Below are 7021 nucleotides of genomic sequence, written 5' to 3' on the forward strand. Positions count from 1 at the left end.
TGAATGGCAAACCGCTTACCCTATAGGCAGAGCCCTGTGTGTGAGACCACATGTTATGGTCTCAGCGCTTGCTCCACGGTCAGCTCCTCGATTGGTCGCTGCAAGGACAGTTGGCCAGAAATTATATTGGTGGCTGCCTATAATCTGCTTAGCTACTGACTGAGTGTATATATATATATATATATATATATATATATATATATATATATATAGTAACTGTGCAATAAAATCAGACCCGCTTCCTGCTTGGTCTCTCGAGATCTTGATTCATGACTCTGCAGCCACACTCTCCTCTACCCTGTTCTGTGGACCTCCTGGCTGGACAAGAGAGAGCCCACGCACGGGTCCACAGGTGGTGCTGTTGCTTAGCTATGAGGTTTCTGGTAGCAACAAAAAGCAGCATCCAGCTGAAGCAGAGAGCAGGATCTCACAGCCCTCGAGCAGAACAAAAGTTTACTCAGCCTGGACTGACTGCGACCCCTTCTGGCTCTGGGCCCATTCAGCACATGCGGCAGTAAAAATTTTTTCCTGGAAAGTTACAAGGAAAGTTAAAGGGAAGCTGATGTTGAAGAAAACAAGAAGCACATTAAGGACTCATCATTCACCCACTCGGAAAATTCTTCACTATCTCTTTGCAAAGCGATGAGCTATAGCAGCTGCTCGGCAAAGCCTGTGTCTCACCAGCGACCCGCGCAGAGGAGATGAAATGTGTTTTAAAAGAGATGGCTGCAACATTAAGCTAAGAAAATGGCGAAAAAGCACAGGACACAGAAGTAATTTTCATACCGAGAGTGGGACTGCTCTGTGACCTTAAAAGTCAGCTTCCACACTGGAGACAGCACTGGAAAAGAGTGTGCACCTGGAATCTCTTTATTTTTACAGAAAGACATTCAAAGGAGGTTTGATAGAATGTTCTTCACCAAATAAGGCAGGGGATGAGGTTTGAAGGGTGGAGTCTTTCTTTGTGATGTCTTGTGGTCAGCAGATTGATTGACATCTTGGCAAGACCAACCAACTCAGGCGCTGTGTGGGATCACAGGCAGAGTTAAAGGGAAGGTGCACTTGCATTGTACAGCCCAAAGTGCCAAGCCCATCCCCTCATATGGCTACTATGTGCATAGTTCACACACACAGCCCATGGGTGACTCAGGACACTGTGGGATGTTTTACTATTGCATTTGATTATAACCTCCTTATGGAGGGAGCACAGAGGATCACAGAACAGGGAAGGGGCCTTAGAGACCATCAGTCTGGACAGGATGCTAGCTCCTACTGCTTCTTCCCCATGAAGGAGCACACAAGGACAGAGGTTAATGACTTCCTGAGATCCTATATCTGGCTAGAGAGCATCTGTTGGTTATGTTGTTGGCTTTCTTTTCCCCACTCTTTACTTTATAATGCATTACAGTTCCGTACCACTGAGACAGTGCAGTTCTACCAATGCAGTGGCCAGCTCATTTTACTCCCCTACCCAGGTTGTTACGGCAATCTGGAGGCAGTTAATTCTATTTAAATGGGTTTTACTTGTCTAGCTCGTCCCCAACCCAGAGACCCTGACCCAGAGCTTCACTCAAATTCCATTCTTAACACTGATGCTGGCCTGTGTCCTCAGTAGGAACATTTTATGCTGGGATTTGACAGCCCTTGATTATGTACAGGGCGCTGTCTTCACTCCCGCTGCAGATCCCATGGAAAGAAACAGCCTCAGGGATGGGAGTCAGAGTCCCAGGACTTAACTCTGAAATCCTCTTCTGAGAGGGAAAAAAAAAAAAAAAGTGGGCTTGGAGATTTATTACCTTGCTCTGCTCCTCTATTTTTTCATTTCTGTAAAATGGGAATTTTAAGCAATTGGTTTCAAAAACATGCAAGGCCCCTTCTGAGTGTTTTGCAAGGATTAATTCATGCAGTGTTCACAACGAAGTGATTGCCATTATCATTCCCATTTTATAGAGGTACAATGAAGCTAAGCAAGTGGCCCAAGTTCACGCAGTTGGCGGGGTCTTGGCTGTGGGCACCAAAAGCTTGGGATTTTTGTTGTTTCGTTTTGTTTTTGGTGCTGGGAATTGAGCACAGAGGTGTTCTATTGTGGGAAGCCATTCTGACGCGTGATTGGGTGGCTCCCGTTAAGGGTCTGAGGCGCTTTGGCTGTGTCGAAGCTTTCCCGGCCCTTTCCTGAGGAGAGAGCCCATCCGTGTGGGGGTGTGCCTGACCACTGACCCCGGGGACCCAATCACTGACCCTGACCTTGGAGTGCAGCCCCCCCTCAACCTTCATTGGATGGAATTCTCCCCTGAATCTCTTGTCCCCCCAAATAAAAGGCTACTCCCCGGCGTGTTCTCTCTCTCTCCCCTGCTAGCCCAGAGTAATCCTTGCTGCCCTGCTGGGTGGTTAGAGGAGGGAACCAGAGAGGGGAGCCGTCTGGGACCTAGCAATATAAATAAGGTAACTGAGTCTGTGTGTTTTATTTTGATCTCATCTAACTAACTTTATGCCTAGAACCTCATTAATGAAACCATTGCGCAGGCCGCGTGGTGGATTCTATCATTGAGCTACATCCTCAGCCCTTTGATGGAGACTATATCTTCATATATATATTAGTTATAAGTGAACACAATACCTTTATTTTATTTTTATGTGATACTGAGGATCGAAGCCAGTGCCTCATGCATGCTAGGAGAGCACTCTGCCACTGAGCCACAACCCCAGCCCTGGACACGATATCTTTATTATTTATTCTTTTTTTATGTGGTGCTGAGGTTTGAACCCAGTGCCTCACACTTGCAAGGCTCTACCATTGAGATACAGCCCCAACCACCTTTTGATTTTTCTATTCTGAAACAGGGTCTCACCAAATTCCTGAAGCTGGCCTTGAATTTGGGGATCCTCCTGGTCTCAGCCTCCAAGTCACTGGGATTACAGGAGTGTGCTCCCCGCAGAAGCTTGGCTCTTAATTCCCAGACCGGATCCCTCCTGTATGAGGGTGCCTCGCATTTGGGAAGCCTTTGTTCTCCCCACTGGGATTTCAGCTCTTGGGGCTGGGACCTCTCCTGACGCATGGAGGTATTTAATGAACATTGTGAACGGAAGGGATGAATGGATATCTTAGGAGAGCCATGGGCCTGAAAGACCTTAAAGGACTGTGCTTCGGGAACTGTATTCGAGGTCAGAGTTTCTAGTCCCAGTAAACAGGACTAGACGAAGCGGGACCATTTATTTAGTCGAGGATGGCGCAAAACCCACTCTGGGCGGGGCACGGGCGCCCCCTGGCGGCAGCGCTCTGCTAAGACCGCAAGAGACAGAAACGTTGACTGGGGGCGGGGCGAGTGGAATTGGTGACTCACTGGCAGGTGATGGCGGGTGCGATAATGTACAGTTGTCAGAAAACCGATGTGCGACGCTGAGTACCATTCCAGTGGCTTCCAAACTTATCTGACCATGATGCCCAGTAAGACATCATTTCACATGAATGCAGTTTCCCAAAACACCACCATGATGCTTCTCATTCTATTCTGCTCCTATTTTTAAACATTGTTCTGAATCCTTTGATTCCCAGGCTCTGTAACAGATGCCCACCTACGCCTTTTTTGTTTTCAGCTCACAAAGATTGTGATGGAGGAAGTGTTAGCATCCAGGTGTTCTCTCTCTACATTGCTGCATCTTAGACTTGGCATTGCCATCTGTGACTCCCAGATAAGGAATCTAGGCTCAGAGAAGTGAAGACACTTGTCCAAGGCCATACAGTTCAAATATGACAGTGTCAGTACCCCCACCTCCACCCCACAACTGCACCCTTGGAGAAAAATCACTAATTGCTCCTAATTTCATTGTTATCAAGGAGAAGTTTAATACAATCCTTTATCTATTATAAGATTGACCTGAATTGACCCGCTGTTTTCTTATACTATTTTGTTTTGTTTTGTTTTAGACAGAGTCTCAATATATTGCCCAAGTTGGTCTCAAACTCATGGGCTCAAGTGATTCTCCCACTTCTGTCTACCAAGTAGGTGGAACTTCAGGCTTGCACCATTCTCCCCTTCTCTTACACTGTTTAGTGGAAACTAATGATGTTCTGGAGCCTGGGCTTTAAAATGCCAATCTTCATATGTACAAAATAATCTGAGATGGAGATTAGGAGTCTGTGTTGAGGGATGGGGATGAGACTTGGTAGTAGATCCCTTGTCTGAGATGCATGAGCCTGAGTTTGGTTCCCAACACCAGAAAAGAGAAAGAAAATTCTGGTTGATGGTGTGGTAGTCTATTCTAGATTGTGCAAACAAACCATCTCACTTAAATTTATATAAAGCATCAGGAAAACATCTGCACAGAAAGGACAAGGACTTGTGAACAATGGGCAAGGTCTTCCCGGGTCCAAGTCCACAGGGAGAGGGGGAACCTGAGAGGTAAGCATGAAGACGCTTTGTCCTGAGGGCCTTGGCTGCAAACTTGAATTCAGGCCTTGACATTTGTGTTTGCTTCTGCCAATCAGGGATGCTTCAAACCAAATTCAAGCCAGGAGGGTCACAGCCTCCAGCTGAGAAGCCAAGGTGTAAATCCACAGGAAGGTTGATCAATGGTTATGGCATCTCATGAAGTTATTTTTTTCTTCTTTTTATTTTTTTTAAACTTGCTCTGCTCAGCACCAAAAAGTGAAGGATAAAGAAGAAAAAGCCCCCCAAAATGATGATCACCATTTTAAACTGTAATGGTGTATCAGTTTCCTAGGGCTGCCATAATAAGCTACCACACTTGGTTGCTTAAAGAAACAAAAATCTATTCTTTCAGTTCTGGAGACTGGAAGTGTGAAATCGAGGAGATGGCACAGGCCTTTCCTCTAAGGCTCTAGGACAGAGTCCTTTCTTTCCTTTATCAACTTCTGGTGGCTCCAGAAGTTCCTTGGCTTGTGACACGGCTCCAAATTTGGCCTTGGCCTTCACATGGCTCTCTCCTGTCTCTCTTCCATGTTCCTTAGAGGACATTTGTCATTGAACTTAGAGCCCAAATCTGTCTTTTTCCAAATAAAGTCAGGTTCACAGGTTCTGGGGGTTAGGGTGCTGCATATCTTTTGGAGGGCCACCATTCAACCTACTGAAGACCTCAGACTGAAGAAGCAATTCCCAAAGGAACTGAAAGTGGGGTCTGGAGAAATTTGCACACCCACATACAATAGAATATCAGTCAGCCTTAGGAAGGAAGGAAACTCTGGCACATGTTACAACAGAGATGAACTTTGAATACATTATGCTAAGCAAAACAAGCCAATCACAAAGGGAGAGAGGTCAGGTTCTACTTACCTGAGGTATTTAGAGCAGTCTAATTCAGAGACTGAAAGTGGGAGGCTGGTCATCTGGGGCAGAAGGAAGGGAAACGGGTAGTTTTTGCTTAATGGGTACAGAGTTTCAATTTTGCCAGACGAAAAAGAGCTCTGGAGATTGGTCATGCAAAAATGTGAATAATAATATGAATTGTACTTAACAATATTGAATCATACACTTAAAAATGGTTAAGAGGATCAATTTTATATGTATTTTTCCACAAGTAAAATTTTAAATACCATAAAAGGAAATATTTTTACCATCCCAGAATTAACTGTGCACTGTGGTCTGGCTGATTCCTCCACCACTGAACTGTGAGCTCCATGACAGGAACCACATCTGTACAGTTCACTCCTCTAGGCTGTGTCTAGACCATGCTTGGCACGTAGAGAGGGTGCCCAGTAAGTACACACTGGATTTTCCTTTCCTTAGCTAGTATTCCCACATCTTGCTCAGTTAGGGTGCCCAAGTCAAAATCTTTGGCCCATTAATGAGTCGTCTTGAGGGTAAAACACATTATTACCCACATTCAACATCCATTCCCTACCCTCTCCAATTTACCTGCAGTAGAGACACTAGATACATACATGCATTCTCAGCCTCCCTTGTAGCTAGGATATCCAAGTGCCATAATTCTAAATAATAAGATGAGAGGCAGAAGCTGCTAAATATCCTAGGAAAGATTTGACTTCCTGCCTTGAATTCACGTACAATGCCTGCAGTTGTGGCCTCTAGGTTTTGACCAAAGGCCAAGAAAATCAGAGACCTGAGCCTCTGAGCAGTGCCAGCAGCTCCCCACTGCGGACTTGAGAAAAATTAACTTCTGTTCTATGCAACCCATGGTCAGAACTGTCACTTGCAGCCAAAAGCATTTGGAACTGATACAATTGGCCAAGTGACTTGATGTAATAGTCTCCCCAACAGGATGAATGAAATATATGACTTGTTCACCACTCTGTGCCCTCCCCACCAGCACTTGGCAGATGGAACTGCACAGATGGACTGAGTGATTGTCTCTTCATCCAAAAGTTAACTAACCATACCTTCCTCTTGGGTTCACTGATAATGCACATTAAGTACCTGAAACAGTGCTTGGCACATAGTAAGCCTTCAACAAATACAGGGGAATGTCTCCACCAAGATCTGTAGTAATCTCAAACCCAGGCACAGGGGCCACACAGGAAGCTGAATCCACAGTGACTCATTCCTGGCAATACACCTCGTGATCCTCCAGAACGTGAAAGATGGGTGGGTGGGCAGTCAGCCAGAGGTCACCCCTGACTCACTGCAGTGGCCCAGTTTTCTGGTTTTGTGTTGTTCTTTCTTTCTTTTCTTTTTCTTTCTCTCTCTCTCTTTTTTTTTTTTTTTTTTTTTTTTTTTTTTTGGTGCTGGGGATTGAACTCAGGGCCTTGGCATGCAAGGCAAGCACTCTACCAACTGAGTTATATCCCCAGCCCCTTGTGTTGTTATTTTTTGACATGCATGACAAAGATCATGGGGGCCTGGCACCTGTGGCTAGCTTTTCTTCTGCTGTTAATGTTAACAATTAAATGGTCTGAATCTAAAAGTGGCTCTTTTATTTTTACCAATTGAGTTTGTCACTTTTCTGCCAAGTGTATGCACATGACAACGAACAAAGTCTGTAATCTTTATTACTGTCTGTGCTAAGAGTCCCACTCCCCGACTTCTCCAAAGACGAAACACACAGG

This window comes from Spermophilus citellus (assembly GCF_964194105.1).
Source record: "Spermophilus citellus genome assembly, chromosome: 18".
NCBI lineage: Eukaryota > Metazoa > Chordata > Mammalia > Rodentia > Sciuridae > Spermophilus > Spermophilus citellus.